General features: G+C 44.0%; 1 protein-coding gene across 1 annotated transcript in view; it reads left to right on the top strand.

The window, feature by feature from the left end:
• The window catches only part of SNRPC (small nuclear ribonucleoprotein polypeptide C), a 180184-nt gene that overhangs the window by 17049 nt on the left and 138480 nt on the right, over window positions 1-24655 (top strand). The window lies entirely within an intron of this gene.

The following is a 24655-nucleotide window of genomic DNA, read 5'->3' as shown; positions in this document are numbered from 1 at the left end:
ACGGAAAATCCCAAGGTCATGAAGGGGTTAATTTTGCAGACTTTTTGCGGGTTTCCCACTATATTATTGCATTGGGAACCTCCTGAATAATCCGCAAAAAAAAAAAAAGCGAGAAAAATGCATGCGGATTTCTTGCAGACAATGTCCGGTTTTGTTCAGGAATCTTCTGCAAGAAATCCTGACGTGTGCACATAGCCTAAGGCTAGACCCAAAAAGGGGGTCTGTCCATCTCTACTGATAACAAGGAAAACCAAACTGTGTGCATGAAAGTTAAGAAATCTCATTGACTTTGCTGGTACTGTAAAGCACAGATGAAAATTTGCATAAAAAAGCTCTAAAACACCTAGTGTGAACTTAGCCTAAAACTGCATGTTATCCCACATGATTGTATCAAAGTTTTGTGAAGGCAAAATACCAGGAAGTTTCAAAACAAAGCATCTTTGTTTAACCCCTTTCTAACATCAGACGTACTATTCTGTGAATGTGACCCAGGCCAATTTGACCATGGACGGAATAGTACGTCTGAGCGATCACGGGGGGGGCACGGCTGATCGCTGCCAGGTGTCAGCTGATTCTGACAGCTGGCACCCGACACTAGGTGCCAGGAGTGCTAACAGTCCGCACCTGGTACTAGATGCAGGAGTGGTCACAGACCGCTCCCAGCACTTTAACCCCTGAAATACTGTGATCGAACACGATTGCAGCATTCCGGAAGCCAGCACAGGGGCTGACAGCCTCTCTGCCTTTGCATCGGAGATCAGGCAGCGTGACACTGCCTCCCGATCGTTGCCATGTTGATCCGATGTCGTCATGCTGACATCCGGGTCACCAGGGCTAGGAAACTTGGTGATCATGCGCAGTGCATGATCACCAAGTCTCACTGTCAGTGCAATGCTGCTTCATCTCCATGCCATAGAAGCAATCAGCCTGCAAAAAAATGATTGTCCCATAGTGGGACAAAGTAAAAATTAAAAGTTAGAAAAAAAAGTTTAAAAACAACAACAAAAAAAATGTTTAAATCCAAAATAATTAACCCCTTCATGACACAGCCTATTTTGACCTTAATGACCTGGCCATTTTTTGAAATTCTGACCAGTGTTCCTTTATTAACTCAAAAACGCTAAAACGGATCCTAGCGATTCTGAGATTTTTTGTGACATATTGAGCTTCATGTTAGTGGTAAATTTAGGTTGACAATTTTTGCGTTTATTTGTGAAAGAAACGGAAATTTGGCAAAAATTTCGCAATTTTGAATTTTTATTCTGTTAAACCAGAGTTATGTGACACAACATAGTTAATAAATAACATTTCCCATATGTCCACTTTTCATCAGCATAATTTTGGAAACAATTTTTTTTTTTTTTTTTTTGCTAGGAAGTTATAAGGGTTAAAATTTGACCGGCGATTTCTAATTTTTACAACAAAATTTACAAAACCTTTTTTTTTTTTTTTTGGGGACCACCTCACATTTGAAGTAAGCTTGAGGGGTCTATATGGCTGAAAATACCCAAAAGTGAAACCATTTTAAAAACTGCACCCCCTCAAGGTGCTCAAAACCACATTCAAGAAGTTTATTAACCCTTCAGGTGCTTCACAGCAGCAGAAGCAACATGGAAGGAAAAAATGAACATTTAACGTTTTAGTCACAAAAATGAATTTTAGCAACAATTTTTTTTTATTTTCCCAAGGGTAAAAGGAGAAACTTGACCCCGAAAGTTGTTGTATAATTTGTCCTGAGTACGCTGATACCCCATATGTGGAGGGGAATCACTGTTTGGGCACACGACAGGGCTCGGAAGGGAAGGAGCACCATCTGACTTTGTCAATGAAAAATTGGCTCCAATCTGTAGCAGACACCATGTCGCGTTTGGAGAGCCCCTTGTGTGCCTAAAGATTGGAGCTCCCCCACAAGCGACCCCATTTTGGAAACTAGACCCCCCCCCCCAAGGAGCTTATCTAGATGCATAGTGAGCACTTTGAACCCCCAGGTGCTTCACAAATTGATCCGTAAAAATGAAAATTCTTTTTTTTTTTTTTTTTTCACAAAATAATTTTAGCCTCAATTTTTTTCATTTTCACATGGGTAACAGGATAAAATGGATCCTAAAATTTGTTGGGCAATTTCTCCTGAGTTCACCGATACCTCACATGTGGGGGTAAACCACTGTTTGGGCACACGGCAGGGCTCGGAATGAAAAATTAGCTCCAATCGTTAGCGGTCACCATGTCGTGTTTGGAGAGCCCCTGTGTGTCTAAACATTTGAACTCCCCCCCCCCCCCCCCCCCCCACAAGTGACACCATTTTGGAAACTAGACCCTCCAAGGAACTTATAGATGGGGGTTCAAAGTGGTCAAAACACAAGTGCTTCACAGAAGTTTATAATGCAGAGCCGTGAAAATAAAAAAATAATTTTTCTTACCTCAAAAATTATTTTTTAAGCCCGCATTTTTTTTCCTTTTCAAAAGGGTAACAGGAGAAACTGAAAGTTGTTGTCCAGTTTGTCCTGAGTACGCTGATACACCATATGTGGGGGTAAACCACTATTTGGGCGCATGGCAGAGCTTGGAAGTGAAGGAGCACCATATGACTTTTTGAATGCAAGATTGGCTGGAATCAATGGTGGCGCCATGTTGTGATTGGAGACCCCCGATGTGCCTTAACAATGGAAACCCCTCAATTCTAACTCCAACCCTAACCCCAACACAACCCTAACCCCAACACATCCCTAATCCCAACCCTAACCCCAACACACAACCAACCCTAATCTCAACCCTAACTACAAGCCTAACCTCAACACACCCCTAATCTTAACTCTAGTTCCAACCCTAACCGTAATTCCAACCCTAACTCTAGTTCAAGCCCTAACCCTAAGGCTATATGCCCACGTTGCGGATTCGTGTGCGGATTTTTCCGCACAGTTTTTGAAAAATCTGCAGGTAAAACGCACTGCATTTTTCTTGCAGATTTACAGTGTTTTTTGTGCGGATTCCTATTGAGGAACAGGTGTAAAACGCTGCGGATTCCACACAAAGAATTGACATGCTGCGGAAAATAAAACACAGTTTCCGCACGGTATTTTCCGCACCATGGGCACAGCTGATTTGGCGTTCCATAGGTTTACATGGTACTATAAACGTGATGGAAAACTGCATCGAATCCGCAGTGGCCAATCCGCAGCCAAATCCGCACCGTGTGCACATAGCCAAATTTTAACCCTAATTGCAACCCTATTCTAACCCTAGTGGAAAAATAAAAATAAATTTATTTTATTTATTTCATTATTTTCTCTACCTATGGGGAGTGGATGGGGGGGCTTTATTTACAGGGTTTTTTTATTTTGATCACTGTGATAGGTTGTATCACAGTGATCAAAATGTACCTGGAACGAATCTGCCGGCTGGCAGATTCGGCGGGCGCACTGCGCATGCGCCCGCCATTTTGGAAGATGGCGGCGCCCATCGCTGAAGATGGACTGACACCGGGAGGGGGACACCGGGACTTGGTAGGTATGGGGGGGAGGGATCGGACAGCGGGGAGGCAGAGGGAAGGCCGGGGGCATGCGGAGGGGAGAGGATGGCGTAGAGCACAGAACGGAGGGGATTAAAGACTGACAGCGGTGGCAGATCGCCGCTGTCAGTCAGTGGGGGGGGAGGGGAGTCAGATCGGGGTCTCCAGCCATGGCCGATGATATTACCGCAGCGGCCATGGCTGGATTGTAATATTTCACCAAGTTTCATAGGTAAAATATTACAAATTGCTCAGATTGGCTGTTTCACTTTCAACAGCCAAATCAGAGCGATTGTAGCCACGTGGGGGCAAAGCCACCCCCTCTGGGCTTAAGTACCACTCCCCCTGTCCCTGCAGATCAGGTGAAATTGGAGTTAACCCCTTTCACCCGATCTACAGGGATGTGATCCCTCCATGACGCCACATAGGCGTCACAGGTCAGATGGGCAATGACTTTCATGACGCCTATGTGGTGTCACAGGTCGGGAAGGGGTTAAAAAAAAATCAATATTCGGTCTCTAAATATTTTAATGAAAAAAATCTAAACAATAAAAGTAAAAAAAATTGGTATTGCCACGTCTGCAACGACCCGCCTATAAAACTGTCCCACTAGATAACTCCTTTAGTGAACACCATAAAAAACAATGCTTTATCATCACACCACCAAACAAAAAGTGGAATAACACGCGATCAAAAAGATGGATATAAATAAACATGGTACCGCTGAAAACCTCTTGTCCCGCAAAAAAACAAGCCCCCACACAGCTCCATTAGCAGAAAAATAAAAAACGTACAGATCTCAGAATAAAGGGATGCAAAAATAATTATATTTTTTAATATAAAATAGTTTTTATTGTATAAAAGTGCCAAGACATAAAAAATATAAATGAGGTATCACTGTAATCGTACTGACCTGAAGAATAAAACTGCCTTTTTACCCTTCGCCACGACAGCACCCACATGAGAGAGGGGATCCGCCCATAGGAACAGGAAACCTACAGAATAAAAGGAGGCGGTCCCCCTCTCCTCCTCAGTTTAGGTTTCCTGTTCCTATAGGAATCCCACAATACCTGCAGTAAGAAGAGGATTCCTGGGGCCAGAAGCATCCATCTGTGTCGTCTCTGACGGTACAGCAGGGGCTGCGGCGCCAGATGGAGCTTGCAGCCTCCCCCTCCCCGTCTGTCGGTCAATCCATGGTCCGGGGTGGGCCGCCCTGTTCCATGAGGACGGACGTGCGCACGCTGCTGCGGCCGCCCGGCCTTTCAAATCTTGCAGCGGCGGCCGCGCTTTAAGGAGAGCGGTGCGTCTGACCCGGAAGTAGCCTGAGTACTTCTGGGTGGGTCCCGGGAGGCAAGAGACGATGCGCCAAATTTAAAAATGACGGCGCCCGACAATTCCGGTGTGTGTGTGTGTGTGTATATCATGGCTTCACCGGCTGATGAAGCGCACCTACAAGCGGCAGCACAGCGTCATCCCAGCAAGGAGGGAAGCGCTAGAAGCGTCAGCGCAAAGTACAGTAGTCGCCCTAAAGATCAGCGATCCACAAGCAGCAGACCCGGGTGTCTCCACCTCCAGAACCGGTACCTTTCAGCTTCACTGGGTGAGTGTAAAAATCCTCTTCCTATATGCTGATCTATTCCTCCTATGGTCCCCTCTAATTTTAGACTAAGAAACGGACGCACAAGTCCAAACATAATGTGCCCTATGCACGTAGCTCCTCCCGGATTCGTAGACTAAGAGATTATGCCCCGACTGCATTAGTCTCACCTTACGGGAAGAAAGGGTAATGACACCTATGGACAAAATAATTTGGGAAGAAATGCAGGCCTTGGGGCAGACCAGTGGTTCAAGTACATGCCTTCCGAATAGATCCCTTTCACCAGTGGCCAGCTCAGATTTAGAGGATGCGATGGAAAAATCATTTGACCCTCCAGGATCCCAATCAAGTTCGTCTGAAAATGAGGGTTGTCTTTGCCTCCTTGATGGTAGCATAGATAATTTAATAAAATCTGTCAGGAAAACGATGGGATGCCCTGATATAAAAGGATCTAAGTCTGTACAAGACATAATGTTTGCCGGGTTGGCCCAGAAAAACGTAGAACCTTTCCGGTAATCCAAACTATAAGAGTTGATTAAAAAGGAATGGAATAAGCAGAACCTGCGAGGCTTTTTACCATCATCCTCTAAGAGACGCTGTCCTTTTAGTGATGACTTACTAAATTCATGGTCTAAAATCCCTAAGGTGGATGCTGCAGTAGCATCTACGTCAAAACAGTCTGTACTGCCAGTGAAAGATGCAGGGGTTTTACCGGACCCTCTAGATCATAAGGCAGAAAGCATGCCATTTCTAGTGCATGTACCGCCAGATCATTACTAGTTTGGGTGGATCAGTTGGAGGAGCAAATTGGAGGTAAAATCTCCAGAGAAAACACTCTGCTGGCAATCCGGACGCATCAGCAGACTCCCTACGTTTAGCAGCCAGATCAGCTGGTTTGGTGAACACAGCATGGCGAGCACTCTGGTTAAAAAGCTGGAAGGGGGATGCACAGGCAAAAGCAAAACTTTATGCAATCCCGTGCCAGGGTGAGTTCCTTTTTGGGAAGATGTTGGATGACCTTCTAACCAAAGCGGGGGAAAGAAAGAAGGGATTCCCTAATCAATCTCTTCCTTCCTACATGAGAGCCTTTTAGAAGACTACCCTTTTTCAGGAATAAAACATTCGAAACCCAAAGAAATTGTTGGGAGTCAAAGGACACAAAACAAAAAGGTGCATTGTTTAGTGGATCCTTTGGGGCAAGGCGTAACAAGTACCGCTGGTCCTCAAGTTAGTGGTAGGCTAAAAAAAAAATTCCAAAGATGGAAACTTATATCATCAAGTCAGTGGATTCTTGACATCATTGAATCCAGATTAAAATTAGAATTTGAACTAATTCCTCCAGATTAATTTTATAGTAACATCTCTTAGGAGGCCGGAACAACAAAAGGCTCTTGAATTAGAAATCCTGTCCTTACTATCTAAAAAAAGTTCTAATAGAGGTTCCCAAAGATCAGGAAGGAAGGGGGTTTTATTCCCCCTTTATTTCTGATCACCAAACCTGATGGTTCATTCCGAACCATTATTAATCTCAAAAAATTTAATTCTTTTTTATATAACCATACCTTTTAAAATGGAATCCATTGGTTCTACTATCAAACTTTTATTTCCTAGATGTGTGATGGCGGGAATAAACTTAAAAGACGCCTATTAACTTCTCCCCATTCACACCAAGCATCAACGATACTTGAGTGGCAGTCAACCTGGCAGGACAGATTCGTCACTTCCAATATGTAGCAATGCCCTTTGGTCTTTCGATGGCTCCTCGTGTATTCACGAAAGTAATGCTAGATGTGATGGCTTACCTGCGCCAACAGGATACTCTAATTATACCCTACCTAGATGATTTTTTAGTAGTAGGAAAATCTGTCTCTCAGTGTGAGAACAGTCTAATACAATTTCATCCCTGCAGAAGTTGGGATGGATTGTCAATTTCACAAAATCCAGATAGGTTCCAGAAACTTTCCAATCCTTCCTAGGACTGGATCTAGACTCCGTAAGTGAGAGATGTTTCCTTCCAGAGTCAAAAAAATTGACTATTATCGAAGGTGACACTAGCAAGGAAAAATCCTAAGATGTCAACTAAGGGAGGCTATGTCTTTACTTGGATCCCTAACCTCTTGTATTCCAGCAGTTCCATGGGCCCAGTTTCATATTAGACCCCTACAACATGATATCTTATATGTTCAAGAGATCTCGGGGGTCATCTACAGTAGAAAAAAAATTAACTTTTTCCAAAATGAAATAGAATCCTTAGCCTGGTGGTTAGATATAGACCACCTATCCAGAGGAGTACCTTGGATAATACAGCCTTCCAGAACAATTACCACTGACGCTAGTCCCTCTGGATGGGGTGCCCATATGGGGGATTATTTATCACAAGATCTCTGGAATCCTGCAGAGTCACTGTTCTTCCAATTGGAACGAGTTAAAAGGGGTTGATCATGCTTTAAATCATTTTCTTCCACAGATTCAGGGAACACATGTAAGAATCTTGTTGGACAATTCCACCACAGTCGCATACGTGAACCGTCAAGGGGGTACACGGTCGGAAGATCTAATGTCAGTAGCAACAGGTATTTTTCGCCACCAGAGAGAACAGACAAGTTCAAATGTTCGCCTCCCTGAACAAAATAGACCATCCGGACATGTTGGACTCACTCCAGTATCCCTGAAAGTTCGATCTAGCGTATGCTTTTCCTCTGATGACTCTAATTCCGCTAGTGCTCAGGAAGATCAAGAGGGAAAAAGCAAGAGTGATCCTTATTGCACCCTTCTGGCCGAAGAGACCGTAGTTCTCTTGTCTCCTTGCCATGTCACTATGCGACCCTTGGATTCTACATCAGATCCGAACCTGCTATCTCAGGGGCCATTCTTCCACCCTCAAGTGAAAGGGCTACACTTGACGGCGTGGAATTTGAGAGGCAGCTATTGACTTCAAGGGGCTTCTCTGACAACCTTGTTAACACTCTACTATTAAGTAGAAAAAAATCTACTATGGTAATATACAGCAGAGTGTGGAAAAAATTCTTACATTTTCATACGGAACCTTTCACTAGAAAAGCTCCGATCTTGGCCATCCTAGAATTTTTACAGAAAGGTCGAGAACTGGGGTTATCAGTAAACACCTTTAAAAGTACAGGTTTCAGCCTTGGGGGCCCTGTATGGGTGCAATATAGCTGGAGATAGATGGGTCGCAAGATTCATCAGGGCATGTGAGCGAAGTAATCCAGTCCACATTCCACGTTTACCACCTTGGGATTTAAACCTAGTCCTCGATGCCTTAACTAATTCCCCATTTGAACCGCTAGATTCTATTTCCTTAAATATCTTGACATATAAGGTAGCTCTGTTAGTAGCTTTAACATCGGCCAGAAGGGTCAGTGACATCCAGGCTCTCTCCATAGACCCACCCTTCCTGTTAGTATTCCAAGATAAGGTAATCCGTAAAACCAGACCCCTCATACCTTCTTAAAGTAGCGTCTAGCTATCATAGGTCACAAGAAATATTTCTTCCTTCCTTCTTTGATACTCCAGTAACTCCAGAGAAACCAAAGTTCCATACCTTAGATGTTAAAAGAGCCATCTTGACCTGTATAGAAAGATCTCAGGCCTGGAGGCAGAGTAGGGCTCTGTTTGTGTCCTTTCAGGGCCACAGGAAGGGACGTGGAGTCACAAAGGCTACCTTATCCCGGTGGATCAGAGAGGCTATCTGCTTGGCTTATTCGTCAAAAGGCGAAAATCATCCCTGAGGGCGTAAAAGCACATACTGCGCGAGCCATGGCATCCTCCTGGGCGGAGAAAGCAGACGTGCCAATTGATTTAATATGTAAGGCCGCAACTTCATCAACACCTTTTACAACCATTATAGACTCTATCTATCTGCATCTTCTGACTTGGCTTTTGGTAGAGCTGTCCTTAGCACAGTAATCCCACCCAGGTGATGGTTCTCTGAAAGTCTCTCATGTGGGTGCTGTCGTGGCAAAGGGTAAAAAGCCAGATTACTTACTGTAATGCTCTTTTAATGAGTCCACAACAGCACCCATTCACTACCCTCCCTAATCATACACAGTTTCTTCCTTTTAAGCTCACAAATAATGGCTGTATAGAGTGTTTTAAGACATTTATATTTGCTGATATGAATTGAACTAAAACCTTGTGGTTCCTCTTGTACTCTGAAAACTAAACTGAGGAGGAGAGGGGGGCCGCCTCCTTTTATTCTGTAGGTTTCCTGTTCGTATGGGCGGATCCTCTCATGTGGGTGCTGTCGTGGACTCATTAAAAGATCCTTACCGGTAAGTAATCCAGCTTATCAAATTTACAACACATGGAACGGGATACACGCCCCCCAAAAGAAATGATTTATTATACATTTATATAGCGCCAATTATTCCATGGCGCTTTACATGTGAAAAGGGGCAAATATAGACAATCCCGCGAGGGCTCAGTCTACAGGGGATGGGATGAATTGCTGGTTTTTGTTCATTCTGCATCCCAAAAATCGGAATAGAAAGCGATCAAAAAATATCTTGAAAATGGTACCAATTGAAAACGTCAACTCGTCCCGCAAAAAAACAAGACATCACATGACTCTGGACCAAAATATGGAAAAATTATAGCTTTCAAAATATGGTGAGGTAAAAACTATTTACAATAAAAAACGTCTTTTAAGTGTGTGACAGTTGCCAAACATAAAAACTTGCTCTGAGATCTGTTCCCAGCTGGGCTGAGCTGCTATGAGATCCCCGCTAGCACAATGAGCGCTCCCGATGCTAGCGGGGATCTCACTAAAGTCACCTCAGCCCGGCTGGGAACAGAGCTCAGTGACCAGAGGTTACCTCTCTGACGTCACACCTGGTCACTGACGCCACGATCCCAGCAGCTCATTCACCAGTGATTTTCGGCCAGGACGGTCCTATCTTGGCATCGTCCAGGTTGAAAACCAATTATCCCCCAGACATGGATTACTGTGTGGGACACAACGCGGACAGGTATGGTATATTGTTGTTATATTATTTTACTGTTTATTACAGAAGATCGAGGGCTTCGCTGGAATTGGGCGTAATAATAAAAATGGAAAACTGTTTACTGCTTTTTCAAATAAAAGACTTTATTCTTGCTGTGATTTTATTTACCATGCAACTATAGGATTAGTAATGGATAGGTGTCTTATAGATGCTTCTCCATTCCTAGGCCGTGGGCTTAACCCCTTCCCGACATTTGACGTACTATCCCGTCGAGGTGGGGTGGGCCCGTATGACCGCCGACGGGATAGTACGTCATAGCCGATCGGCCGCGCTCACGGGGGGAGCGCGGCCGATCGCGGCCGGGTGTCGGCTGCATATCGCAGCTGACATCCGGCACTATGTGCCAGGAGCGGTCACGGACCGCCCCCGGCACATTAACCCCCGGCACACCGCGATCAAACATGATCGCGATGTGCCGGCGATGCAGGGAAGCATCGCGCAGGGAGGGGGCTCCCTGCGGGCTTCCCTGAGCCCCCCGCAGCAACGCGATGTGATCGCGTTGCTGCGAGGGTCTTACCTCCCTCCCTGCCTGCTCCAGACCCGGATCCAAGATGGCCGCGGATCCGGGTCCTGCAGGGAGGGAGGTGGCTTCACAGACGCCTGCTCAGAGCAGGCACTGTGAAGCAGCCTGCACTTCTCTCAGATCGGTGATCTGTCAGAGTGCTATGCAAACTGACAGATCACCGATCTGTATTGTCCCCCCCTGGGGCAAAGTAAAAAAGTAAAAAAAAAAATTTCCAAATGTGTAAAAAAAAATAAAAAAAAATATTCCAAAATAATGAAAAAAAAAAAAATATATTATTCCCATAAATACATTTCTTTATCTAAATAAAAAAAAAAAAACAATAAAAGTACACATATTTAGTATCGCCACGTCCGTAACGACCCAACCTATAAAACTGCCACACTAGTTAACCCCTTCAGTAAACACCGTAAGAAAAAAAAAAAAAAAACGAGGCAAAAAACAACGCTTTATTACCATACCGCCGAACAAAAAGTGGAATAACACGCGATCAAAAAGACTGATATAAATATCCATGGTACCGCTGAAAACGTCATCTTGTCCCGCAAAAAACAAGCCGCCATACAGCATCATCAGCAAAAAAATAAAAAAGTTATAGTCCTGAGAATAAAGCGATACCAAAATAATTATTTTTCTATAAAATAGTTTTTATCGTATAAAAGCGCCAAAACATAAAAAAAATGATATAAATGAGATATCGCTGTAATCATACTGACCCGAAGAATAAAACTGCTTTATCAATTTTACCAAACGCGGAACGGTATAAACGCCTCTCCCAAAAGAAATTCATGAATAGCAGGTTTTTGGTCATTCTGCCTCACAAAAATCGGAATAAAAAGCGATCAAAAACGGTCACGTGTCCGAAAATTTTACCAATAAAAACGTCAACTCGTCCCGCAAAAAACAAGACCTCACATGACTCTGTGGAGCAAATGTGGAAAAATTATAGGTCTCAAAATGTGGAGACGCAAAAACTTTTTTGCTATAAAAAGCGTCGCTGGTTTCACACTTGCGTTTTTGTCTGCAGCGTTTTTTGCACAAAAAAACGCATGCGTTTTTTCCCTATATTTAACATTGAAAACGCATGCGGTTTTTTTGTACGCGTTTGGTCGCGTTTTCAAACGCATGCGGTTTTTTCCTGCATGCGTTCATTTTCAGAAATACAACCTGCAGTATTTTCTTGCGTTTTTAAGCACATGCGTTTGTTTGCGTTAAAAACGCATGCATTTTTAACGAAAAAAACAGAAAACACACTGAAAAGCCACCCACCACCATCAAGGTGATAGAGATCCAAACCCTAACCCTAACTCTACCCCTAACCTCACCCCTAACTGTTTAATGAACATTTTCTGACAGTCATAGTGCCACGTATTTCAGTGCCACGTATTTCAGTGCCACGTATTTCAGTGCCACGTATTTCAGTGCCACGTATTTCAGTGCCACGTATTTCAGTGCCACGTATCACGTATTTCAGTGCCACGTGTTTCAGTGCCACGTATTTCAGTGCCACGTATCACGTATTTCAGTGCCACATATTTTAGTACCACGTATTTCAGTGCCACGTATTTCAGTGCCACGTATTTCAGTGCCACGTATTTCAGTGCCACGTATTTCAGTGCCACGTATCACGTATTTCAGTGCCACGTATTTCAGTGCCACGTATTTCAGTGCCACGTATTTCAGTGCCACGTATTTCAGTGCCACGTATTTCAGTGCCACGTATTTCAGTGCCACGTATTTAAGTGCCACATATCACATATTTCAGTGCCACTTATTTCAGTGCCACATATTTCAGTGCCACGTATTTCAGTGCCACGTGTTTCAGTGCCACGTATTTAAGTGCCACGTATCACGTATTTCAGTGCCACGTATTTCAGTGCCACGTATTTCAGTGCCACGTATTTCAGTGCCACGTGTTTCAGTGCCACGTATTTAAGTGCCACGTATTTAAGTGCCACGTATCACGTATTTCAGTGCCACGTATTTCAGTGCCACGTATTTCAGGGCCACGTATTTCAGTGCCACGTATTTCAGTCACGTTTAGGGTTAGGGTTAGGGGTAGGGTTAGGGCTAGGGTTGGAGGTAAAGTTAGGGTTGGGGCTAAAGTTAGGGTTGGGGCTAAAGTTAGGGTTAGGGTTTGGATTACATTTACGTTTGGATTAGGGTTGGGATTAGAATTATGGGTGTGTCAGGGCTAGGGGTGTGGTTAGGGTTACCGTTGGGATTAGGGTTAGGGGTGTGTTTGGGTTAGGGTTTCAGGTAGAATTGGGGGGTTTCCACTGTCCAGGCACATCAGGGGCTCTCCAAGCGCGACATGGCGTCCAATCTCAATTCCAGCCAATTCTGCGTTGAAAAAGTAAAACAGTGCTCCTTCCCTTCCGAGCTCTCCCGTGCGCCCAAAAAGGGGTTTACCCCAACATATGTGTTATCAGCGTACTCGGGACAAATTGAACAACAACTTCTGGGGTCCAAGTTCTCTTGTTATCCTTAGGAAAATAAAAATTTGGGGGGCTAAAAATCATTTTTGTGGGAAAAAAAAGATGTTTTATTTTCACGGCTCTGCATTATAAACTGTAGTGAAACACTTGGGGGTTCAAAGTTCTCACAACACATCTAGATAAGTTCCTTGGGAGGTCTAGTTTCCAATATGGGGTCACTTGTGGGGGGTTTGTACTGTTTGGGTACATCAGGGGCTCTGCAAATGCAACGTGACGCCTGCAGACCAATCCATTTAAGGCTGCATTCCAAATGGCGCTCCTTCCCTTCCGAGCTCTGTCATGCGCCCAAACAGTGGTTCCCCCCGACATATGGGGTATCAGCGTACTCAGGACAAATTGGACAACAACTTTTGGGGTCTAATTTATCCTGTTACCCTTGTGAAAATACAAAACTGGGGGCTAAAAAATCATTTTTGTGAAAAAAAAAAAAAGAATTTTTATTTTCACGGCTTTGCGCTATAAACTTTAGTGAAACACTTGAGGGTTCAAAGTTCTCAAAACACATCTAGATAAGTTCCTTGGGAGGTCTAGTTTCCAATATGGGGTCACTTGTGGGGGGTTTGTACTGTTTGGGTACATCAGGGGCTCTGCAAATGCAACGTGACGGCTGCTGACCAATCCATTTAAGTCTGCATTCCAAATGGCGCTCCTTCCCTTCCGAGCTCTGTCATGCGCCCAAACAGTGGTTCCCCCCCACATATGGGGTATCAGCGTACTCAGGACAAATTGGAAAACAAATTTTGGGGTCCAATTTATTCTGTTACCCTTGTAAAAATACAAAGCTGGGGGCTAAAAAATCATTTTTGAGAAAAAAAAAAAAAATTATTTTCACGGCTCTGCGTTATAATCTGTAGTGAAACACTTGGGGGTTCAAAGCTCTCAAAACACATCTAGATAAGTTCCTTAGGGGGTCTACTTTCCAAAATGGTGTCACTTGTAGGGAGTTTCAATGTTTAGGCACATCAGGGGCTCTCCAAACGCAACATGGCGTCCCATCTCAATTCCAGTCAATTTTGCATTGAAAAGTCAAATGGCGCTCCTTCCCTTCCAAGCTCTGCCATGCGCCCAAACAATGGTTTACACCCACATATGGGGTATCAGCGTACTCAGGACAAATTGCACAACATTTTTTGGGGTCCAATTTCTTCTCTTACCCTTGGGAAAATAAAAAATTGGGGGCAAAAAGATCATTTTTGTGAAAAAATATGATTTTTTTATTTTTACGGCTCTGCATTATAAACTTCTGTGAAGCACTTGGTGGGTCAAAGTGCTCACCACACATCTAGATAAGTTCCTTAGGGGGTCTACTTTCCAAAATGGTGTCACTTGTAGGGAGTTTCAATGTTTAGGCACATCAGGGGCTCTCCAAACGCAACATGGCGTCCCATCTCAATTCCAGTCAATTTTGCATTGAAAAGTCAAATGGCGCTCCTTCCCTTCCAAGCTCTGCCATGCGCCCAAACAATGGTTTACACCCACATATGGGGTATCAGCGTACTCAGGACAAATTGCACAACATTTTTTGGGGTCCAATTTCTTCTCTTACCCTTGGGAAAATAAAAAATTGGGGGCAAAAAGATCATTTTTGTGAAAAAATATGATTTTTTATTTTTACGGCTCTGCATTATAAACTTCTGTGAAGCACTTGGTGGGTCAAAGTGCTCACCACACATCTAGATAAGTTCCTTAGGGGGTCTACTTTCCAAAATGGTGTCACTTGTAGGGAGTTTCAATGTTTAGGCACATCAGGGGCTCTCCAAACGCAACATGGCGTCCCATCTCAATTCCAGTCAATTTTGCATTGAAAAGTCAAATGGCGCTCCTTCCCTTCCAAGCTCTGCCATGCGCCTAAACAATGGTTTACACCCACATATGGGGTATCATCGTACTCAGGACAAATTGTACAACAACTTTGGGGGTCCATTTTCTCCTGTTACCCTTGGTAAAATAAAACAAATTGGAGCTGAAATAAATTTTGTGTGAAAAAAAGTTAAATGTTCATTTTTATTTAAACATTCCAAAAATTCCTGTGAAACACCTGAAGGGTTAATAAACTTCTTGAATGTGGTTTTGAGCACCTTGAGGGGTGCAGTTTTTAGAATGGTGTCACACTTGAGTATTTTCTATCATATAGACCCCTCAAAATGACTTCAAATGAGATGTGGTCCCTAAAAAAAAAATGGTGTTGTAAAAATGAGAAATTGCTGGTCAACTTTTAACCCTTATAACTCCGTCACAAAAAAAAATTTTGGTTCCAAAATTGTACTGATGTAAAGTAGACATGTGGGAAATGTTACTTATTAAGTATTTTGCGTGACATATGTCTGTGATTTAAGGGCACAAAAATTCAAAGTTGGAAAATTGCAAAATTTTCAAAATTTTCGCCAAATTTCCATTTTTTTCACAAATAAACGCAAGTTATATCGAATAAATTTTACCTTTAACATGAAGTACAATATGTCACGAGAAAACAATGTCAGAATCGCCAAGATCCGTCAAAGCGTTCCAGAGTTATAGCCTCATAAAGGGACAGTGGTCAGAATTGTAAAAATTGGCCCGGTCATTAACGTGCAAACCACCCTTGGGGGTGAAGGGGTTAATGTCACCTGACAATATAAAGGTGACATCAACCCCACAACTATTACCACACTTGCCACCGCTACAGGGCAAGTGGAAAGAGCCAGGCAAAGCGCCAGAATTGGCGCATCTAATAGATGTGCCTTCTCTGGGCAGCTGCGGGCTACTTTTTTTAGGCTTTTTGTTAATATCCATGACCCCTTACCAACATGGAAATACCAGCCCCCAGCTGTGAGCTTTTAGAAAGGCTGGATGTAGAAAAAAAAATGGGGGGGGGGGACGGACCACCCGCAATTTTTTTAAAAATTTAAATTACCGTATATATTTACAGTGTAGGAGCCGCAGATGAATACTCCCATCCGCCGCTCCTGCTGTCACTATTATTAGCAGCAGCAGGGGTACGCTGATGTGAGTAATAGTCCTACCAGCCGCCGCCTGTTGTCTCTTTTTATTACTTAAATGTATCTCTTATCATTCTCCCCTGCTCACGCCGATTGCCGGCAGAGCAGTGAAGAATGAGGAGAGCAGTGTTGAGCACCCGGCAAAGGGGAAAAGCGCTTACTGTAATGCTTCTTCCCAGGCGCCGATGCGTGTTACATGGATGACATCCATGTGTGTTATGTGTATGCACGTGTGCAGGACATTTTATGGTATATAATACAGCCCATGTAGTATATTAAAGTATATTGCCCAGCCACGCAGTATGTAACACAGCCAATGTAGTATATAGCACAGCCCGCGGAGTATATAGCACAGCCCACGTAGTATATAGCACAGCCCACGTAGTATATAATACAGCCCACGCAGTATATAACACAGCCCACGCAGTACATAGCAATGTGGGCACCATATCCCTGTTAAAAAATAAAAAATAGTTATATACCCACCTTCCGTCGGCCCCCGGATCCAGCCAAGGCCTTTACCGATGCTCCTCACGCTCCGGTCCCAAGAATGCATTGCGGCACTGAGTCGAGATCATGTATGTAGCGGTCTCGCATCAGTGCCGCAATGCATTCTCGGGACCGGAGCGGGAAAGGCTGCGGCGGACCTCGGAAGGTGAGAAAAAAAAAAAAAAATATATATATATATATATATATATATATATATATATATATATATATATATATATATATAAATTTTTTTTAACATTCTATGTTTTTAATATTGATGCTGCATAGACAGCATCGATAGTAAAAAGTAAAGCTGTGTTCAAATCCCGCCCCAATCTCGCTGAGGGGTAGCACTGTGCTGCCACATATGGGTTGTTACCACATTCAGTAGAAATTGTGGGACAAATTTTGTTGCCATTTTTACCCACTTCTTGTGTGAAAATGTAAAATCTTTGGCTAAAACAAAATTTTCGTGTTGAAAATGTAGTTATTTTCTCCTCCCTGCCCTATGGTATAAAAGTCTGTGACACACCTGTGATGTGAATATTATCACTGCACCCCTAGATGAATTCATTGAGGGGTGTAGTTCATAAATGGGGTCACTTATGGGGGGTTCTGCTGTTCTGGCACTTCATGGACTCTTCCAGTGGGTCATGGCACCTGCAAAACATAACAGTGAAAGCTGGCGCTACTTTCCGAGCTCTGCCATGCTCCCAAACAGTGGTTTACCCCCACATATGGGATATTGGCATACTCGGGACAAATTGCACCACTTTTGAGGTCCAATTTCTTCTGTTAACCTTGGGAAAATAAAAAATTGGGGGGGCGTAAAGACAATTTTTTTTTTTTTTTTTGGGGGGGTGGGGGGAATGATTTTTTTATTTTTATGGCTCTTCCTTATAAACTTCTGTGAAGCACTTGGGGGTTCAAAGTGCTCACCACACATCTAGATAAGTTCCTTAGGGGGTCTAGTTTCCAAAGTGGGGTCACTTATGGGGTTTCCAGTGTTTAGGCACATCAGGGGATCTCCAAAGGCGACATGGTGTCCGATCTTAATTCCAGCCAATTTTGCATTGAAAGTCAAAAGGCGCTCCTTCCCTTCCAAGCTCGGTCATGTTCCCAAACAGTAGTTTACATGCACAAATTGGGTATCGGCATACACAGGACAAATTGCATAACAACTTTTGGGGTCCAATTTCTCCTGCTACCCTTGGTAAAATAAAAAAAAAAATGTTGCTCTGAATTACCTTTTTTGTGAAAAAAAAGGTAAAGGTTCATAATTTTTTTTTACTATTATTATTTAAACATTACAAGAATTCCTGTGAAGTACCTGAAGGGTTAATAAACATCTTGAATGTGGTTTTGAGCACCTTGAGGGGTGCAGTTATTAGAATGGTGTCACTTTGGGGTATTTTCTATCATGTAGATCCCTCAGTGACTTCAAATGTGATGTGGTCCCAAAAAAAAAAAAAAATGATGTTGTAAAAATGAGAAATTGCTGTTTGAGTTTTAACCCTTATAACTTCCTAATGGAAAAAATTTTTGGTGTGCTGATGTAAAGTAGACATGTGGGAAATGTTACTTAAGCATTTTGTGTGTCATATCTCTGTGATTAAGGCTTCTTTTACACATACCGGGTTTTTTGTGGGCCGTATCGCTGCAATTTGCAAGGTCTGCCGCAATAACGGACCACAAAAAACTTGTGGATCGACGTTTTTAGGATTCCCAATACTATAGCAATTGTATTAGGGGGGGAAAAAAACGGCGGTCCGCAAAACCAGAAGTCACGGCGCACCCCAAAAACAACCTTCATTTGTTTTTGTGGCCTCATTTATTTGCAATGGGGGCCATGTCCATAAGCCCTGAAAAAGATTGAGCAGGCTCTGTCTTTTTTCACGACCGTAAATACGGCGCCATAGAAATCTGTTGAGGTCGCAAAATCACGGCAAGTGTAAAAAAAGCCTTAAAGAAGTTGTCCAGTACAATAATTTTTTTTTTTTCATAAATCTTTCTATTATGTGCCACTTAAAACATCCACTGCGTTTATTTTAGCAATATTACCTTTTATCATGCTGTAGCAGCACATCTTCAGTGCTGGATCCAGCTCTCATGGGGTTAATCGACAACTTCCTTTCTCCTGAGTTATTGTGCTCTAATACTACAAGTTCCATGATAAATTGCACTGGCCACTAAGCCCGAACCTATCACACCCACTCTAAAACACCCAAACCCCTCCCTCCTCTATCTTCAAAAAGATTTGTGATTGTTATTTCTGTCCAACCTCCTCTTTCACATTTGTCCAACCCACACTCCATTACACCGATGGATGGATAGATATGTATCTATGTCTATCTATCTATTTACATAGATCTGTCCATATCCATGTTTCTAAACCCCTTCACCCCAGGAACTTTTTTAGTTTATCGCTCCACTCCTTTCCAGAGCCATAATTTTTCCGTCAATATGGCCATGTGAGGGCTTATCTTTTGCGGGACAAGTTCTACTTTTGAACGACACCATTGGTTTTACCATGTCGTTTAACAGAAAATGTGAAAAAAATTCAAAGTGCGATGAAATTGCAAAAAAAGTGCAAATCCCACACTTGTTTTTTTCTAGGTTCACTAAATGCTAAGGCTGTGTGCACACGTTGAGGATTTGACTGCAGATCCACAGGGGTTTTTGCTGCACAGAATTGCATCAAATCCGTAGTGTAGTGCACAACCAATGTAAGTCTATGGGAGCCGCAGACTTGTTGTGCACATGCTGCGGAAAAAGACGCACCGAAACGCAGCTTTTTTTTTTTCCGCAGCATGTCACTACTTTTGTGCCGAACTGCAGCGTTTCTGCACCCTTAGACTTTCATTGAGTCGGGCACATCCGCAGCAAAACCGCAGATGTAAAAAAGATCTGCAGTTTTGCTGCAGATGTGGGTCCGAGAAATGCTGCAGTTAGGGAGGAGGGAAGTGTTGGGCGGTGACTGTGTGCGGGCGGGGTCTGCAGGCTGTTCGGATGTGTGTGGGACTGTTAGGGTGTGTGCAGGCGGGGTCTGCGGGCTGTTCGGTTGTGTGCGGGACTGTTCGGTTGTGTGCGGGACTGTTCGGTTGTGTGCCTTTTGGGGTGTGTGTGCAGGCATCATCCGATGAGCTACAAGTATGCAGCATCCAATCTGCAGCTAATTTGGATGTAATCCGGACAGTGGACACGCACCCTACACTATCCATACATCTATCAATAGATATATCTATCCAGATATATCTATAGATAGATCTATAGATGCATACATCTATATATTCATATATCTATCTATATGTAGATCTGGCTATCCATTTCATCTATCATCTATCTGTGTGTGTGTAATGCAGTGTGGGTTGGACAAATGTAAAAGAGGAGGTTGGACAATAATGACATCACAAATCTTTTTTTTGTTCAATAACACATCTTTAGCTTACAAAAACCGTGCCAAAACTGCACCAAAAAAAATTAAAAATGCATCAAAACCGTGCAAAAAAAAGCACCAAATACGCACCAAAAACTGCTTGAAAACTGCACCAAAAATTGCATCAAAAACGCACCAAGAACTGCATCAAAAACTGCACCAAAAACGCATCAAAACTGCATGAAAACCGCCCGCAAAACCGCAGCAAAACTGCACCAAAAACTGCATATAAAAGCATCAAAAACCTGAATCAAAACCGCGCCCAAAATGCACCAAAAACCACACCAAGAACTGCATCAAAACTGCACAAAAAACCCACATCAAAACTGCGCCAAAAGTGAAAAAAATGCATCAAAAACGCACCTGCGTTTTCTGCAAGGAGATGCAGATTTTGTGCAGTAAATGCTGCACCCAAATCTGCAACATGTGCACACAGCATAAAACTGACCTACCATTATGATTCTCCAGGTGATTGCGAGTTCATAGACACCAAACATGTCTAGGTTATTTTTTATCTAAGTGGTGAAAAAAAATTCCAAACTTTGCTAAAAAAAATAAAAATAATAATAATGCGCCATTTTCCGATACGCGTAGCGTCTATATTTTCTGAGGTATCGGGTTGGGTGAGGGCTAATTTTTTGCGTGCCGAGCTGACGTTTTTAATGATATCACTTTTGTGCAGATACGTTCTTTTGATCGCCCGTTATTGCATTTTAATGCAATGTCGCAGTGACCAAAAAAACCCATAATTTTGGCTTTTGATTTTTTTTGTCTCGCTACGCCATTTAGCGACCATGTAAATTTTTTTTTTGTTGTATTGAAAACAGCTTACATGTTGCGGCTTTGAAGTGGGCTCACCGCCGAAGCCCACCTCAAATCGGGGGATACTGCCAGCTGACGCACTATTCCGTCAGCTGGCAGAAAGGGGTTAATGAACAATGTTTCAGTTAAAACGGAAAAAAAATGGCGTGGGCTCCCGCGCAATTTTCTGCGCCAGAGGGGGAAAACAGACTGCTTTGGGACAATATTTGTAGCCTTGGAAGGGGGTAATACCCATGGCCCCTCTATGAATATCAGCCCGCAGCTGTCTGCGTAGCCTTTACTGGTTATTAAAATAGGGGGACCCCCCAAAATAAATGACGTGGGGTCCCCCTATATTTTATAGCCAGAAAGGCTACTCAGACAGCTGTGGGCTGATATTCATAGCCTAGAGAGGGGCCATGGATATTGGCCCCCCTGGCTACAAATACCAGTCCGCAGCTGCCCCAGAAATGGCGCATCTGTGAGATGTGCCAATTCCGGCACTTAGCCCCTCTCTTTCCACTCCCGAGTAGTGGTGGGATATGGGGTAATAAGGGGGTTAATGTCACCTTGTTATTGTAAGGTGACATTAAGCCGGGTTAATAATGGAGAGGCGTCAATATGAAGCCTATCCATTATTAATCCTATAGTAGTGAAAGAGTTAAAAAAAAAAATAAGACACAGACAAAGTATTTTAATATTCTTCATTTAACCATACTTACCATACGTCAGCGCCTGCAAAAAACGTAAAATAATAAACCGTGTACTACCTGTCCTCCGTAGTCCATTTAATAACTAGTGTCCCACAACGATCTCCCCTATAGAACAGTGACATCGGGTGATGTCACTGCTCTATAGGCCCTCCAGTGACACACTGACAGGAGACAATGGCTCCTGCAGTGCATCACTGAGAGGTTACTATAGTTAACTGGTCTCACTTTATGGCATTTGCTGCATGGAAACTTTCTCACACAGCAATGCCAAAAGTGAGACTAGGGACTATTTTCTCACAGAGGCGTAGGAATACATTGTGGTGAATACATTGTGGAAGGATACCTTCCATCATTGTATTCCTGGAGCCCCTGGAGAGCGTTCTCATCAGCTGATGCTGCTGATCTCCACGAGAGATGGTCGTGGGACACTCGTTTTAATTGGATATCTGCGGATCAGGGAGTATAGTGTTAGTTTATTATTTTAACAGATGACACTGGCTTCGGGGATCAAAGTGACAAGTGATGGTGAGTATGTACTCTGTTATATGTACTGTATGTCTATATGTATGTTGTATGTATGTACTGTTTGTGGCATGTTGCATATCATCGCATGTTGCATATCATCACATGTTGCATGTCATCGTATGTTGCATGTCGCATGGCGCATGTCGCCGCATGGCGCATGTCGCCGCATGATGCCGCATGATGCCGCATGTCATCGCATGCCACATGTCATCGCATGCTGCATGTCGTCACATGTTGCATGATGTTACATGTTGCATGTCACATGGTGTATGTTGTATGTCTGTATGTACTGTATATGTGTGTGTGTGTGTGTGTGGTTTTTTTTGTTTTTTTTTTTTTTGTTTGTTTTTTTTTACATTCAACACATTAGCCGGATGATGGTACAACAACTGTCCCATCATTGGCTAATGTGTCACTCACTGTCATTGTAGCAGGCAGAGCCCGGTGGGACTTGTAGTCCCATCGGACGATGCCTGCACACAGACACACACACACACAGACACACACACACACACACACACACACACACACACACACACACACACACACACACACACACACACACACACACACACGCGCGCGTATACACACACCCCCCAACCCCCCCTGCTGCAGACCCCAGCACGGCCAGCAGACCCCCGCACTTCCCAGCGCTGGCACGCAGACCCCCGGCGCCCGCACATCCCTGCCTAGCGCCGCCCACAGCCCAGTCACTCTTGATGAGTGATCGCTGACTGTGAGGCTCGGTCACGCCTGCTGCTGACGTCACGTCAATTTCCAGAGTCTGGAAATTGACGTGACGTCGGCGGAAATCAGCGGCGGCTGCAGCCTGGGGGTCACATGACCCGGACTCAGCCGCCAGCATAGCGCCGCTGACAGGCGAAAACTGCAACGGAAGGTATTTACACAATTCATTAGGCGCCCCGGGGGGATACATTGGGGGGTTAATTTAAAGTAGTGGCCAACCCCTTTAATTGCATGAAAATTAAAAGTTGGAAAATTGCAAAATTTTCACCATTTTGGCGATGTTTCCATTTTTTTTCTCACAAATAATAACAAGTCATATCAAAGAAATGTTACCACCAACATGAAGTACAATATGTCACGAAAAAAGTGTCGGAATCGCCAGGATCCCTTAAAGTGTTCCAGAGTTATTACCTCATAATGGGACAGTGGTCAGAACTGTAAAAATTGGCCTGGTCATTAACATGCAAACCACCCTCGGGGGTAAAGGTGTTAAAATGACACTAACATAAACTGCAGCGATAATAGCACATGTAAAAGAATGCACTCGAAAACCATGAAAGACACAAGTAACCTAATGTAATGTAGGAGAAAGGATGAGTTCAGTGATGGGAGAAAAGAAAAATAATTTTAAAACATAGCTTTTATTTTAGCCAAATAAAAAAATGCTCCATAAAGGACTGACTGGCAATATGGTAGTACAAAGATGGAGGTCTCAGATCTACAAGTTTCGACAAAGAATCTTATTTATGATCATGAAAGACTCTTTGGTGAAACGCATACATATGAGACCACCATCTTTACCCTAACATATTGCCAGTCAGTCCTTTATGGAGCATATATATAGCATCGTGATTACTCGCTAATCCCGCCCCCTGCACGGTAGCTCCGCCCCCACCCAATTACCACACACAATCCCGCCCCCCACCCAATTACCACACACAATCCCGCCCCCCACCCAATTACCACACACAATCCCGCCCCCCACCCAATTACCACACACAATCCCGCCCCAACCACATTACCACACACAATCCCGCCCCAACCACATTACCACACACAATCCCGCCCCAACCACATTACCACACACAATCCCGCCCCAACCACATTACCACACACAATCCCGCCCCAACCACATTACCACACACAATCCCGCCCCAACCACATTACCACACACAATCCCGCCCCAACCACATTACCACACACAATCCCGCCCCAACCACATTACCACACACAATCCCGCCCCAACCACATTACCACACACAATCCCGCCCCAACCACATTACCACACACAATCCCGCCCCAACCACATTACCACACACAATCCCGCCCCCCACCACATCACTCTTGCTAATCCCACCCCCTTCACAGTAGCTCCACCCCCACCACATCACCACACACAATCCCGCCCCCACCACAATCCCACCACACATAATCCCGCCACCACATCACCACACATAATCCAGCCCCCCCCACCACATCACCATGCATAATCCCGCCCCCAACACATCACCACACTTAATCCCGTCCCCCTACATTACCACACGAGGCTCCGTCCCCCTACATTACCACACGAGGCTCCGTCCCCCTACATTACCACACGAGGCTCCGTCCCCCTACATTACCACACGAGGCTCCGTCCCCCTACATTACCACACGAGGCGCCGTCCCCCTACATTACCACACGAGGCTCCGTCCCCCTACATTACCACACGAGGCTCCGTCCCCCTACATTACCACACGAGGCTCCGTCCCCCCACATTACCACACGAGGCTCCGTCCCCCCACATTACCACACGAGGCTCCGTCCCCCCACATT

This window comes from Ranitomeya variabilis, chromosome 3, assembly GCF_051348905.1.
Source record: "Ranitomeya variabilis isolate aRanVar5 chromosome 3, aRanVar5.hap1, whole genome shotgun sequence".
NCBI classification, from domain to species: Eukaryota; Metazoa; Chordata; class Amphibia; order Anura; family Dendrobatidae; genus Ranitomeya; species Ranitomeya variabilis.
The sequence above is the reverse complement of the archived record's forward strand: the minus strand, read 5'-3'. Positions and strand labels throughout refer to the sequence as shown.